Below are 15,576 nucleotides of genomic sequence, written 5' to 3'. Positions count from 1 at the left end.
GATACCTTGGTGCACTGTTAATTAATTGATCTGTATGAAAAGAAAGGTTTTTTACTGTACTTCACTACATTTGAGAATAATAAACCAATTCTAATTCCAATTTCAATACCAAAGGAGAATAGGACCTCAGTGAGTTTAGAATGTGGGGAATGGGGCTGCAATGAGCTTAAATGGAGAGTGGTAAATGGGCTCACAGTAATCTTTAAAGAGAACATGGTTAACTGGGACAGGTGAATTTAAAAGGAGTATGAAAAATGGAATCCTGGTGAAGTTAAAGTGAATTCATGAACAAGATGCTGAATTGGTTTTCTTAAAAAATAGATGGAATTACTTGAATTTTACTATAATTGTCATTTACCAGAGATCTTCAAAATTGCTTCAGTTATTTATTTATAAAAAGTTTTAAAGAATAATTAGTAAGACTCTTCTAATGAGTCAGTGGCCAAATTAACCATGTTTTGAATTATCAGTGTAAACACTAAATTTTCAAGTTTAAATATGGAATTGAACTAACTTAGCTTAGCTACTGCAGCAATGTTTGTGTGTTTTTGTGCATGTGCATCCCGTCGCCAGTTGAACATGGGACGAGATTGCTATCAGTAGAGCTATATTTGGGGTTGCAGAAGAAATGAATGTTCTAACAAATTAAAATGCATTTGTATGCTGAATCACAGTTTGTAGCATAGTAGTTTCAAAATTTTCTGAAATGAACATTATGCTGCTTCTCAGAAATTGCTTAATAATGTTGCTTCATGAGTCATTGCAAAATCAGCAGCTGATTAAATGTGCACATTAATTTATCTTGGCTTACTGATTTCAAAAGTTAAATTAGTGGCAATGCTGGGAATCTAATGGGTATTAATTTCAAATAACTGTACTGATGAAATATTACAATCATTGATGAAAATGGATTACTGTTTCCTGAAAACAATATTTATTACTGACTTTAAAAATCCTAAAATAAAAAAAATGAAAAAGCCAGCTTTGCCTTTTTTTGCATCCAGAGTGGCAACCTGTGTTGAACTGTAACTGCAATTAGATCAGCTGACTATAATGTATTTCAGTGTTTAATTCTGCCCATGAGAACGAAAGATGAAGTGTTCAAAGTTATGTAGTTTGGTCCAAACATGTGATGGGAATATATACTTCCATAATTGTAGATGCCTGTAAATATTATGATCTGTCCCTTTGATGTTTTGATTGAGAAATTGACACCTCAGACATTTAGAATAATGGCTAATAAATTCAAAACTAAAGTATTTTTTTAATTGGTGAGAAATGTTAATTATTTTTAATCATGGTATTTTAATTTACTTTCCACTGGAGAATGTTGATCTATAGAAAGAAAATACTTGTGCAATTCTGTTTAATCATCATTAAAGGATGATGAAACATTTCCTCTTTATGGGAAAAGAACAGATGTCTGTTTCTTAAAATACAGCAAGATCTCTAAGTTTAGTGAATGAGAAAGAAAGATCTACAAAGCTCACCACAGCAAAGATAGTAGCTAACATAATAGTTTCCATCTCTGTTGCATAGATGCAGAGATTTCAGTCATTACATTATGCAAGAATAATTCAGAGAGGATTGCTCAGAAACATGAAAAGGCTAGGGAAAGCATACTGTTTGTGGAGTATGTTAGCACATATAGATAACCTTTGATAAAGAGACTCAACTGTCTAAACATTATGGATGTGCAGCACTTGAGGATCTGAAAGCAAGTCATAAAGTTCTGTTATTTTATTGTTCTGGTGGTGCTTATTAAAATGCAACTCTGCTACCTTCTTTGCTCTAAATATGTACATCACATGACAGATTGCTGTCAACAATATCATTACCTTCTGTTTCCCCCCCGCCATCCACGTTTCAGGAACTGAGTACCCCACTGGCAACTTGTACAGTATGGAAATAAAAATACAGCAAATGTTCATTTATAATGGTTAAAGATCCAAAGTTTCTGCAAGATTCAGAATGAACATTTTTGCATCTACAATATTGGCTGAATATTGTATATATGTGTAAATTATAATTTGAAATGGCTTGCATTTGAAAGAAAAGTACATGACCTTTCTTATTGAGGCTGCACAATACATCAATGATTTTGACACTACAGCCAAAATGCAAAGAGTGAGGGAAATCAGATATGAATTGGGGAAACGACTATTTAGAATGATAATACAATAAAAAAGGTATTTTGCTTTGTCAGAGAGAAACAAAAACTATAGTAGTATAAAAACCAAAAATGCTGCAGCCACTCCGCAGGTGAAGCGTCATATGTGGAAGGAGAAGGCCCTTCAGCAGAATTAAGAAAGGAAGAAAACCACAATGACATGTTGAGTTCTACACTAAGTTGCACCAAGTATTTGGATTCATTGCCATTCTTGCATACACCTTAATGCTAATTATCCTTCAGATTTTTAGTTGAGGCATAAACTGATCTGTTTTCTCGAGTAGGCAGAAAAGATCCATGGAGCTATTTCAAAGAGCTGGAAATTATCTGAAGTGTTCTAGCTAATATTTATCTCTCAACCAACATTACTAAAAAAGCTTCTTATTATCATTGCTTTTGTAGGAGCTTGTTGTGCACAGGTTGATTGCAACAAGTTATTGATTCATGGAATGTGGACTACTCTGACACTTAATTCCTTATCCTTAAATAGTTGCGAATCAATTGACTGATTTTGAATAAAATGCCATGTACTCTCCATAGGAAACATTAGCTGACATTTATGTATTTATAATGATAATGTATTAATTGCATATTGTTGGAATGTAAACAGTTATTTGCGTCCTTGAACCATTACAGTCCTTTTTTTGAAAGGTATGCTGTATCACCATTTTGACCTGTTGGCAAGGTTTGGCAATATATTTCAAATTATGCAATGCTTGGAAGGCAACTTGCTGGTGGCGGCCTTGTCTTTCTAGTATATTACTCTAAGGATTTGGTCTATGCTGTCAAAGAGACTTCAGTTAGATGCTGCAGAGCACCTACAGGATTTTACAGACAGCCATAATAGAAATGGATGCTTGGAAATAGCCAGAAAAATATATTAAAGGCTGCAGGTCCTCCCCAGCTTACAAGAACTGATATATGCACAACTCATACATACAAGTAAACACTTGGAAGATAGGCAGTGTGGATTTCTTAGTTGCTGCAAGGCTGCAGGCAACCCAATAGACAATAGGTGCAGAAGTAGACCATTTGGCCCTTCGAGCCTGCACCGCCATTTTGAGATCATGGCTGATCATCCACTATCAATACCCGGTTCCTGCCTTGTCCCCATATCCCTTGATTCCCCTATCCATAAGATACCTATCTAGCTCTTCTTGAAAGCATCCAGAGAATTGGCCTCCACTGCCTTCCGAGGCAGTGCATTCCAGACCCCCACAACTCTCTGGGAGAAGAAGTTTTTCCTTAACTCTGTCCTAAATGACCTACCCCTTATTCTCAAACCATGCCCTCTGGTACTGGACTCTCCCAGCATCTGGAACATATTTCCTGCCTCTATCTTGTCCAATCCCTTAATAATCTTATATGTTGCAATCAGATCCCCTCTCAATCTCCTTAATTCCAGCGTATACAAGCCCAGTCTCTCTAACCTCTCTGCGTAAGACAGTCAACCCACCTGGAAACTCAGTTCATGGCTACATTTCTGACCTGCAAACCCTCTATGTTATGATCAGTTCACAGTTACAGAACCCTGTAATAACACAGGGACAGCCTATATATATATATAACATATCAAATCAAGTTTGTTTTAGTTGTACTTAATGCTTGCTTTCATTAGATCTTTGTTTCTCTCCCGCTGGAAGCTACTTCTATGGAATCTTTAATGAAAATGCAGATTGCCTTGGTCACGTTTCTTATTCAAGAGTCAGCACCTCTGATAATGTAGCACTATGCCATTATTGCATTAAAATGTTAGCCTAGAATATTTTTATGCTAATTTCTTGGTCTAGAGCAGGGGTTCCCAACCCTTTTTATACCATAAACCAATACCATTAAGCAAAAGGTCCAGGAGCCCCTGGTTGGGAACCCCTGGTCTAGAACCTAAACCCCTATGCTCCTTGTCAAAGGCAAAAGTTCTACCAACTGAGTATAATTGAAAGCACTTTAATTGGAGCTAGATAGTTATCTTATGGATAGGGGAATCAAGGGATATGGGGACAAGGCAGGAACCGGGTATTGATAGTGGATGATCAGCCATGATCTCAAAATGGCGGTGCAGGCTCGAAGGGCCGAATGGTCTACTTCTGCACCTATTGTCTATTGTCTATTGGGTTGCCTGCAGCCTTGCAGCAACTAAGAAATCCACACTGCCTATAATTGAAAGTAGGGCATGTTTGCAAGTGAGAAGCTATGGAATGAGAGGCAGGAAAGGAGAGTGTATGAGGATATTGGGGTGGGGAGGGGCTTGCTATAATGGCCTTCTGTAACTCTTCCTTAGAAATTAATACATGCAGGTATGCCCCTAGCATTTATTAATTCCTGGTTAGCTCCAGCTTCTTTTTGTAGAAGATGACTTAAAACAAAACAGAATTCAAAGTTCAAAGTGCATTTATTATGAAAGAATGTATAAATTATGCAACCTTGAGACTTGTTTCCTTACAGGCAGTCACAAAGCAAGGAACCCAGAAGAACCCAATTAAAAAAATTAAGACCAATCCCCTAGTGCCCACGGAGAGAGAAAACATACAACAAGTTATATAAACAACAGAAGCGAGCACCAACAACGACATTCCAAATCAAATGGAGCTCTTGGGTCTGAATCCGAGGAGCAGGCCCAAAGCCTTGGTATTCTGTTCATCATTTTATCGGGGCAAATCTCTGCAAAGCTCGCAGACGTGAAGCACAGCAGCCGGGAACCGTCTCACAGCCTCAGCGAGTCCCTTATATTTTTGGATAGTGTAGCTCTTGTGGTTAAATAACTGGCATTATGCTTAGGTGTGAGCTTTGCAGCAATGTTAAGTGTGGACATGTGAACACATGCATTTAAATGTCAGTTAAGAATTTTAATGACCTGTATATTTGGTGGCGAAGGGCATTAGAAATTGTGTGAACTAATCTTGAACATTTATATGGGATCATAAAACTTGTGAACCTGCATCTGGCTTCTTGGTACATTTCCTTTGTTTAAAGAAGCGCATTGTATAGACATGTCGGAGATGCTTCATGTGCAGTGAAATCAGTGAACTTGTGCAAGTTGCTGTTCAGATGGTTCTTTTGTGGTTCTTTTAAGAGACTCCTGGATAGGTACATGGAGCTTAGAAAAATAGAGGGCTATGGGAAACCCTAGGTAATTTCTGAAGTAAGTACATGTTCGGCACAGCATTGTGGGCTAAAGGGCCTGTATTGTGCTGTAGGGTTTCTATGTTTCTATGGTGTAATACTTGTGTTTGATTGTACAGGCTTACTGTATGCCAGTCTTCTTAATCTGTGATTTAGTCCTGATCTGTGTGCAGTTGTGAGGAGTCTGAATGTGAGTCTGTGCCGAATGATTGGAAATGTATTGCTTTGTGATGTGGCTACTGTGGCAAGTGATGCAAATTTGGTAGAAAATCACAGCTGTGCCTTTTGTTGGTATGTTATTAATTGTGACTATTTCTTTCTGAAGATCAGTGCTTTGAGCATAAAATAATGTGCCATTAGGGAATTTTTTTATTATCCCCAAAAACCTGCCTTGAAGGATGCCACAAAGGATTAAATGCAGCATCCTAACCATGCACGAGATATTCCTTCTGCTTCAAGTAAGGTATATGATTGTTGCCCCTACAGCAGGGTTCCCAACCAGGGGGTGCAAGATGGAATTTCAGGGGGTGCGACAAAGAGTGGCTTATGTCCTTGAGTGATAAGTCGCGAGTCATCGCTCAGCCAGCTGCCAGTGTGCCTTGAGAAGTGGTAGTAGGTGGTTGTGTTGCGTAGATAGTAGTTTCGTTGTTTATTTAATCAAAAGGAGAGAATAACAGAATTAACATATAAGTAAGTAACTGATTGTCAGAGTATTGCTTTTAAAATCATTATAACGCAACATCTAACATAATCATTGTATATTGTTTCACTCATAAATTCACGATCGCGAGAGTTCGTTAAGTATTTCGCCCCTCGGGGCCTCTCAGCTCGCCGTCGCCTCTGCTCACACACACCGTGCCTCGCTCTGTCACTTGAATTCACTCGGCTGATCCTGTGGTTATCTCTGCTTTGTCCAGCCGATCAAACGCCTCCTTTGTTACCACTGACTTCCCCATATATAATGCGAAGGACTGAGGAGCGCGAGGGAGACAGGAGGTAATGTTTGTCCCAAGCACACTCCAGTCTCCCGCTGCCCAAGTCAGCGTTGAGGATTCTCATCAGTGTTACCTGGGAAGTTACACCTCAGAGTTGAGGATTCTCATCAGTGTTACCTGGGAAGTTACACCTCAGAGTTGAGGAGTCTCATCGATGTTAGCTAGAAGGTTACATCTCAGAGTTAAAAATCATCTCATAATGCCAAAATCTTTATACATCCCGAATCAACCATCGAGTAACGACTTCACGTTAAAACCAAACCCGCAGACAGTAGGTAAATTATTCAATTGTAAAATTTAAAAAAGCCGCATTTTGATAAAAAGCAGCTGCAGTCATTCATTCGTATTTGCCTCAATGCATTAAAGAAGTTTTTGAATTTCAAATGTTTTTTTTCTCTTAAAAGTTTTTTTTCTTGAATTGTTGATAATTTTGAATTGTGTTAGTTGAGGAGGTATCATGGTTAGCACCGAGGACTTTGAATCGTGTGATGGGAGTTCATATCTCCAGTAATCATCGGAAATAGGTGTGTAAATTCCGTAGAGAGTAGCCTAATAAGTCGCGTCGTGTCCCCGTAGCATTTCCACCTGACGATTTATCTTGGCGTAACCGCAGATAATATCATAATGGCGTCGAAGGATGGAATGAGGCAGCCACTCAAATTTTCCTTCACTAGAAGAGATGGTTGATGACGCTGTATTCATAACTCCTACTGTGCGTGAAGAAATTGTGGCTCATTTGGAAATGCTGTCAGAATCGTTTGATGGATATTTTGCTGCTGGAGACCTGAAGATTTCAGAAGAATGGATCATGAATCCATATTCGTACAATTTGGAGAAAATGTCAGATGATGAAGAGCTGAAGGAAGATCTTACTGATTTGCGGACAAATCGAGCTCTTGAAATGCAATTTGAAAGCAAGACTTTGAAGGAGTCTTGGTGTGCAGCACTGGATATGTTCCCAAGGCTTGGTGGAAAAGCACTCCGTGTCTTCATTCCATACTCACACGTACTTGTATGAATCTGGATTCAGTTCTCTTTTGTCAATCAAGAGAAAATCTAGGAATCGCCTGAATCCACAGGCAGACCTGCGGATCACAGTCTGCAAGAAAGTTCCACGTTTTTACAAAATCATGAATGAGAAGCAGGAGCAAAGAAGTCATTGAATTTTATGTTCACAATTGGGATTGATTTTACTGTTTACATTTTTTTCTGAATAAATTAGAATCTAATTGCTCAATTTATATTTGCATTTTATGCACTGAGTTAAAAGCTTATTTTTTTAAGTTCAATTTGTTTACCCACAGTATTGTATGTGGTTCAAAAATTAGAAATTAGACTTCTTCATTTTCAAATGTGATATTACTTTTGTAGGGGGTGCGAACATTAATCAAACATTTCCTAGGGGTGTGGGGCATAAAAAAGGTTGGGAACCACTGCCCTACAGTAATTGGTACTGAAATAAAGACAAAAAAAAACTCAGTAGGCTGGACAGCGGTACTGACTTTGCAACTGCGTTCTTGGTGCTTTTACTCGACGTAAAGAAACTCTAGGTAGACACCTAGAGCTCCTTCATTGTACAATGAAATCGGAGAAAAGAGGAACAGTTAACATTCAGGTGAAATGCCTTTCATCAGAACTGAGAAAGAGAGAGAATAAGTTAGTTTAGATAGTAGAGAAGGAGGGCTGGGGCAATGAGTGGGACTTAAAATTTACCAAGATATTGTTACTTTTAAAGGGTTGTTACAGTCCTTTTGTCTGTGTAGTTTATTGATAATGTTGTAAAGTTTGTGAGATGTTGCATAGCTTGCCCTACCAGGGGATGCCCAGCAGACCAGAATATACAAATGAAAGAGGTAAAAAAGAATTCTAAACAAAAATAACAGACACAAAATGCTGGTGGAATGCAGCAGGCCAGGCAGTATTAGTAGGAAGAAGTACAGTCGATGTTTTGGGCCGAGATAGGGCCCGAAACGTCGACTGTACTTCTTCCTATAGATGCTGCCTGGCCTGCTGCATTCCACCAGCATTTTGTGTGTGTTAAAGAGCAAACACAAGGAAATCTGCAGATGCTGGAAATTCAAGCAACACACACAAAATACTGGTGGAACACAGCAGGCCAGGCAGCATCTATAGGAGAAGCACTGTTGACGTTTCGGGCCGAGACCCTTCGTCAGGACTAACTGAAAGGAAAGATAGTAAGAGATTTGAAAGTAGGAGGGGGAGGGGGAAATGCGAAATGATAGGAGAAGACCAGAGGGGATGGGATGAAGCTAAGAACTGGAAAGGTGGAGAAGGGATACAGAGGTGGAGAAGGGATACAAAAGGGATACAGAGCTGGAGAAGGGAAAGGATCATGGGACGGGAGGCCTAGGGAGAAAGAAAGGGGAAGGATATCACCAGAGGGAGATGGAGAACAGGCAGAGTAATAGGCAGAGAGAGAGAAAAAAACAAACACCTAAATATGTCAGGGATGGGGTAAGAAGGGGAGGAGGGGCATTAACGGAAGTTAGAGAAGTCAATGTTCATGCCATCAGGTTGGAGGCTAACCAGCCGGTATGTAAGGTGTTGTTCCTCCAACCTGAGTGTGGCTTCATCTTGACAGTAGAGGAGGTAATGGATAGACATATCAGAATAGGATGGGACGTGGAATTAAAATGTGTTGCCACTGGGAGATCCTGCTTTCTCTGGCAGACAGAGCGTAGGTGTTCAGCAAAACGGTCTCCCAGTCTGCGTCAGGTCTCACCAATATATAAAGGGCCACACCGGGAGCACCGGACGCAGTATACCACACTGGCCAACTCACAGGTGAAGTGTTGCCTCACCTGGAAGGACTGTCTGGGGCCCTGAATGGTGGTGAGGGAGGAAGTGTAAGGACAGGTGTAGCACTTGTTCCGCTTACAAGGATAAGTGCCAGGAGGGAGATCACTGGGAAGGGATGGGGGGACAACGACGAATGGACAAGGGAGTTGTGTTGTGAGCGATCCCTGCGGAAAGCAGAAAGTGGGGGGGAGGGAAAGATGTGCTTAGTAGTGGGATCCCGTTGGAGGTGGCGGAAGTTACGGAGAATTATATGTTGGACCTGGAGGCTGGTGGGGTGGTAGGTGAGAACAAGGGGAACCCTATCCCAAGTGGGGTGACAGGCGGATGGGATGAGGGCAGATGTGCGGGAAATGGGAGAGATGCGTTTGAGAGCAGAGTTGATGGTGGAAGAAGGGAAGCCCCTTTGTTTAAAAAAGGAAGACATCTTCTTGGCAGTGGCAAGAAGAGAGCATTGCCTGGATGGTAGGGGTCCCAGATGATAGTTGTCACTTTCTTGCAGCAGTGCTCCTTGGTGATGTGCTCAGTGGTGGGGAGGGCTTTTCTTGTGATGGACTGGTTTGTATCCATAATTTTTGTATGCTTTTCCATTCATGGACATTGGTGTTTCCATAGCAGACTTTGATGTAACCAGTCAGGATATTCTTGGCTGTGCACCTACAGAGGTTTGTCGAAGTTTTAAATGGCATGCCAATTCGGTACAAGCTTCAAGAAAGTAGAGACGCTGCTGTGCCTCTAAATGGTATCACAATAACTTTTGAAACTTGTCATTATCATCTTGTGTATTACAGGAGGCTAGCAGGCAGAGTCAGGTTTCTCTCAGTATAATTCATCTTCAATACTTTTTGTGTTATGAATATAGACTAATATTAAAACATCCAATCAAAACCAGAAAATGCTGGAAATACTCAGTAGGTTAGAATGCATCTGTGATCTGTGAAACAGAGATAAGGTTTCAGGTTAAAGACCCTTTGTCAGTATATCAATTTACATTCAGGTTTTGGAAGGTGGTTGGCAAGAAAGTTATAGAAGCCTAACATATGCTATGTATTTTTTATTACAATATTAAATGCCTATCCATAATTGCTTTTAATTTCGTATGAATGCTAGATTATTTTACAATGAAAGATAACAGTCACTGCAATGCCATGGATCTTGGTCATGTGGGCCAGATTAGGTAAAGATAACAAACTTAATTCCCAAATTGATCTTTTCGAACGTATTAGTACATTAGTGCTTTTAAACCATGTAGAATTAAAAGCTGCACCCTGACTATGGTGAGGAAATGTGGGGGAGGCATCCTTAAGAGATGTTCCTGCTGTTTTTAACAAAGGTATATTATGTGCAGTGCAACAGTGGATTACTGATACTGTAGAGTAATGTAATTGGTAGTCCAGTAGGTGACGCGGCACACGGCAGCAGCGGCCTTTCGGATCTGGTACTACTTTAATTTAGTTTTTTAAATTTAATCTTAAATTGAAATTTAATTTTAAGGCACAATTAGGGTTTAGGGCAATGGATAACAGAGTGACTATCTACCATTGTCAGATACTGCTACAATACAGAGTTCGCCCAAAACCAAACCTTCATGAAAATCTGCTGGGTAGATTGTGCGGCCTCGGCTTGCTGAGGGAATCGGGCCTGCAGTCCCCGGAGTCGCTTGATGCTGGTAGCCGGAGGTGGGGACGTCGTAAGCGGTGTGCGTGGAAGCGGAAGCGAGATGAGCGGGCAGAAGTCCGTGCCAGGAAAAAAGTAAGCCCTAGCCGGCCGGCTCTCCCGTTCATTCTGCTCTCCAATGGACATTAAATGGGACTACATCTGTGGCAACGAAATACTCGGCGGGAGTACAGAAACAGATGGAATCCTGGACACTGCCATTCAGCTGTTTATTTATGTAACAGATTTTCCCCCAAGCCATCAGACTACCAACCTACTGCCCTCTGCTGTGCCTATTGTCTTGTTTATTATTTATTGTAATGCCTGCTCTGTTCTGTGCACTTTATGCAGTCCTGGGTAGGTCTGTAGTCTAGTGTAGTTTTTGTGTTGTTTTTACCTAGTTCAGTGTAATTTTTGTATTGTTCATGTAGCACCATGGTCCTGAAAAACATTGTCTCGTTTTTACTGTGTACTGTACCAGCAATTATGGTGAAAATGACAATAAAAAGTGACTTGACTTGACTTGAAGTGTACTTATTTCACAGCCACCAATATTGAGCTGGGGTTTCACTTCGAGAGGTTGGTCTGACATAATGACATAATTACATAAAGGGTTTTTAGCGTGCATTGAGGTCAGGTTTTTGGTGTTCAATAAATGAGTTCCTGTGGCTTTTGTGAAACAGAAAACACCTTCGGCTTTTATTTATGAAATTTATTGGTGACACCAATGCTGTATGACGGTTCCAGAGTTATGAACATGTCGGCCAATACTGTCGTTTTGAAACTGCCAGTGTTTTAGGAGCAAAATGCCGTCGCTTGGTTCATATTTGTGCTTAATAGGAACACCAATCTCTGCTAACAACAAATATTTCTATGTAGTAGCATCGCTCAGCAACTCCAAAGCTGCGAGAGTGATAAGTCTACTAGAACACCCGCCTGAACGCGATAAATACCAATCCCTGAAAGCTCATTTTTTACAGACGTTTGGACTCAGAGTCTGAGTGCGCCAAACATTTGCTCTTTTTGCCCAGCCTCGGAGCCTTTGGAGCTAATGGACCACATGCTGTCTCTCCTGGGAAATCACCATCCTTGTTTTCTTTTTAAAGAACTCTTCATGCAGCAAATGCCTGAGCAAGTTCTCATAGCCCTTGCTAATGCACCTGTGAAGCTTACTAAAATGACTCATGGTCTACACTCAGCCTGGCAGCGGTGCATCATTCCTTCTCTTTTCTCTACCTCAATAAGCTGGTCAGCAAGGCCCCCAGCCTGGAGTATTGTGTGCAGTTTTGGTCTCCAAATTTGAGGAAGGACATTCTTGCTATTGAGGGAGTGCAGTGTAGGTTCACGAGGTTGATTCCCAGGATGGCGGGACTGTCAGATGTTGAAAGATTGGAGCGACTGGGCTTGTATACACTGGAATTTAGAAGGATGAGAGGGGATCTGATTGAAACATATAAGATTATTACGGGATTGGACACACTAGAGGCAGGAAACATGTTCCTGATGTTGGGGGAGTCCAGAACCAGAGGCCACAGTTTAAGAATAAGGGGTAGGCCATTTAGACCAGAGTTGAGGAAAAACTCTTTCACCCAGAGAGTTGTGGATCTATGGAATGCTCTGCCTCCGAAGGCAGTTGAGGCCAATTCTCTGGATGCTTTCAAGAAAGAGTTAGATAGCGCTCTTAAAGATAGCGGAGTCAAGGGATATGGGGAGAAGGCAGGAACGGGGTACTGCTTGTGGATCATCAGCCTTGATCACATTTAATGGCCATTGAAGGGCCGAATGGCCTACTCCTGCACCTATTGTCTATTAACATAAGGACACCCGTGGCAGGAAACAGATGACGCTAGGCTTGTGCTTTTACCATGCTTGCTTTGGTACAAACGCTTTGCAGCTTCAACAGTGCGAGTGCATTGGGACGCCAGAGGTCTGTGAACACTGTGGGTTCCAACAGCGAGGGTCATCTGCTATTCATTATGAACACCCTATCAGGGCGACGCTGCCTGTGTGTCAAGTGAGTGTGTTGCCAGCGTTGCCTGTTGTTGAGAAGGCAAAGAGTGACAAAACCTCACTGGAGGCTGTTAATGGCAGCAAGATCAAACTTTGGTCAAAATTAAGAACTGCTGGCTTGTGGATGTCAAAGACTTTGGGTCATTACCCTGCTCCCCCTGTAAGTTCCTCATAGTTACACTGTTCAGCGCATGTATCATCGCATGTGAGTTTACTTGACTGCTAGGTGAATAACTTAAACCTTGCCAAGCCCACATTCTCCATGACAGTCACAAAACATGAGGTCGAGTACCCCATTTCCACTAGTAGACTGGAGCCAAAAAAGCTGGCAACCGTGAAAGCTGAGTTTGCCAACGTGGAAAGACTTAGCATTGTACGCCGATCAAATAGCCCCTGGGCTTCACCCCTCCATATGGTCCATAAGTCCTGTGGTGATTGCCACACATGGCAATTACCAACACCTTCATGAGTTCACCACCTCTGATCACTAGCTGGTCCCATATATCCAAGACTTTTCAGCACGTTTAGTCAGAAAGTACCTTTTTTCAAAGTCGATTTAGTTGGGGGCTATGATCAGGAGCCTGTGAGTTCAGAGGACATTCCCAAAACAGCTGTCATAACCCCATATGGCCTTTTTGAGTTTCTGTGCATGTCATTTTGGCTGAAAATGCAGCACATGCTCTTCAACAGCTGATGAACTCTGTATTAAAATACTTAGGTTTTCTTTTTGTTTACCTGGATGGCATACTTGTTGCTAGTGCATCCAAATCCAAACACATATTTCATCTCTGCACACTTTTCGAGCACTTAAACCAACACGAGTTGATTATTAACTGCGCTAAATGCCAGTTTGGGTTGTCAGCCATTGTCTTTCTCGGCCATCACCTCCCTGCAGGAAATGTGAAACCCCTCCCATCAATAGTAGCTGCTATTATAGATTTCCCATCACCCCGTACTGCTAAAAAACTAAGGTGTCTTTAGGCATGGTGAATTTCTATCACCGCTGTATTCCGCAAGCTGCTGAACTTATGCTTGTGCCCCTTTATAGTGAGCTGAAATGCAATGTCCTTAATCAAGTGCTTGACTGGTCAGCAGACATGACCAGGGCATTTGATGATATCAAACGAGCTCTTTCAAATGCAACCCTACTAGCGCACTCACTGCCCAACGCACTTGTACTCATTACAACTGACACTTCAGACTATACTGTGGGTGCTGTGCACAAACAATTGGATGGAGGTATGTGGCAGCTGCTCACCTTCTTCAACCGGCAGTGCCCTCCCCCCGAAAGGAAGTACAGCACATTTGATCATGAGCTTCTGGGTCCTTACTTGGCTGGCGGCCATTTTCATTTTCTTTTTTGCGGGTCGCCAAATCACAGCATTAGTTGACCACAAACCCCTCATGCACATGATGACTAAAATATCAGACTTTTGGTCTACACGGCAGCAACAGCATCTGGCCTATGTATCCAAGTTCACAACTGATATACAATATATCAAGCGGAAAAATAATGCCTTAGCTGATTGCTTCTCATGGCTAGCCATACACATAAGGGTTGACTTTGCCACCATGGCAACTAATCAAGTTACTAAGTCAGAGGCCCAGGATTACAGAACAGCAGTCACGGCCCTGCAATTAGCTAATGTCAAGTTCGAGGAAGCTGGGGTTTCTCTCCTGTGCGATGTCTCAACCAGGTGCCCTCGCTCCATTGTGCACGCAAACTGGAGGCGGACTGTTTTTACTCCATACATGGCCTCTCACGTCTGGGCTGGTAGTCTTCACAGAAACCAGATGCACCAAAATTTGTGTGGCATGGCCTTTGAAAGGACGTGCGTGATTCGACTGCAGCCTGTGTGGAGTGCCAGCATGCAAAAATTAACCATTGTGTTCAGGCACCATTGGCACCTTTTGAGGTCCCTGAGCGATGGTTTGACCATGTCAACGTGGACCTTGTTGGTTCTCTTCCCCCTCCCACAGTTTCACGCACCTCCTTACCACTGTGGACTGTACCAACATGTGGCCAGAGGTCATCCCCCTGGTGTCGAAGACGGCCACAGACTTGGCTCGAGCATTCATCAGCACCTGGGTTGCTCAGTTTAGCATTCTATCTGATATTTCTATATGGGTAACCCTAGGTAATTTCTAAAGTAAGTACATGTTCAGCACAGCATTGTGGGCCGAAGGGCCTGTATTGTGCTGTAGTTTTTCCATGTTCCAATGTTTCTTTTGACCACTGTCCACAATTCATATCAGACGTCTGGGCTGCGATGGCCCAGAATCTTGGCGTTAGGGTACATCACACTCCGGCATATCACCCACAGTCCAATGGCCTTTGCGAGTGGCTTCACTACTCCTTAAAGGCTGCTCTGAGGGCTTTCCTGACTGATGAATGTTGGCATGATCGTCTCCCGTGAATCCTGCTGGGGCTCAGAACATTTCCAAATTAGGACCTGCAATTTTCCATGGCCGAGTTGGTATACGGGCAGCTGTTACAAGTACCAGGTGATTTCATTCCTGGCGCTACGTTGGCCTTGTTGGCCTCTCAACAACGTTCCACCCTCTTCAGTAAATTCAATTCCTTTTTACCTATTCGTACCTCCCATCATGGCCAACAGCACTCTTGGGTTGACCTATGTTCCACCTTGTTTGTTTTCATCTGCCATGATGCACATCAGCATCCCCTTAGGCCGCCTTACAGTGGCCCATTCCATGTTTTCTGGAACAGGAAGAAAAAACTTTAGTAGCTAAGAGGGGTAAACCTGAAAATATTTCATTAGATTCTTTTACTTGCAAATGTGGCCTACT

The 15,576-nt window shown here is 41.9% G+C and overlaps 1 protein-coding gene across 1 annotated transcript in view; it reads left to right on the top strand.

Moving 5' to 3' along the window:
* The window catches only part of auh (AU RNA binding protein/enoyl-CoA hydratase), a 186,899-nt gene that overhangs the window by 146,446 nt on the left and 24,877 nt on the right, over nucleotides 1-15,576 (top strand). The gene's annotated exons all lie outside the window — the stretch shown is intronic.

Source organism: Hemitrygon akajei, chromosome 2 (genome assembly GCF_048418815.1).
Source record: "Hemitrygon akajei chromosome 2, sHemAka1.3, whole genome shotgun sequence".
In the NCBI taxonomy this organism is placed as follows: domain Eukaryota; kingdom Metazoa; phylum Chordata; class Chondrichthyes; order Myliobatiformes; family Dasyatidae; genus Hemitrygon; species Hemitrygon akajei.
Note: the sequence above shows the minus strand (reverse complement) of the source record. Positions and strands in the feature narration are given on the sequence as shown.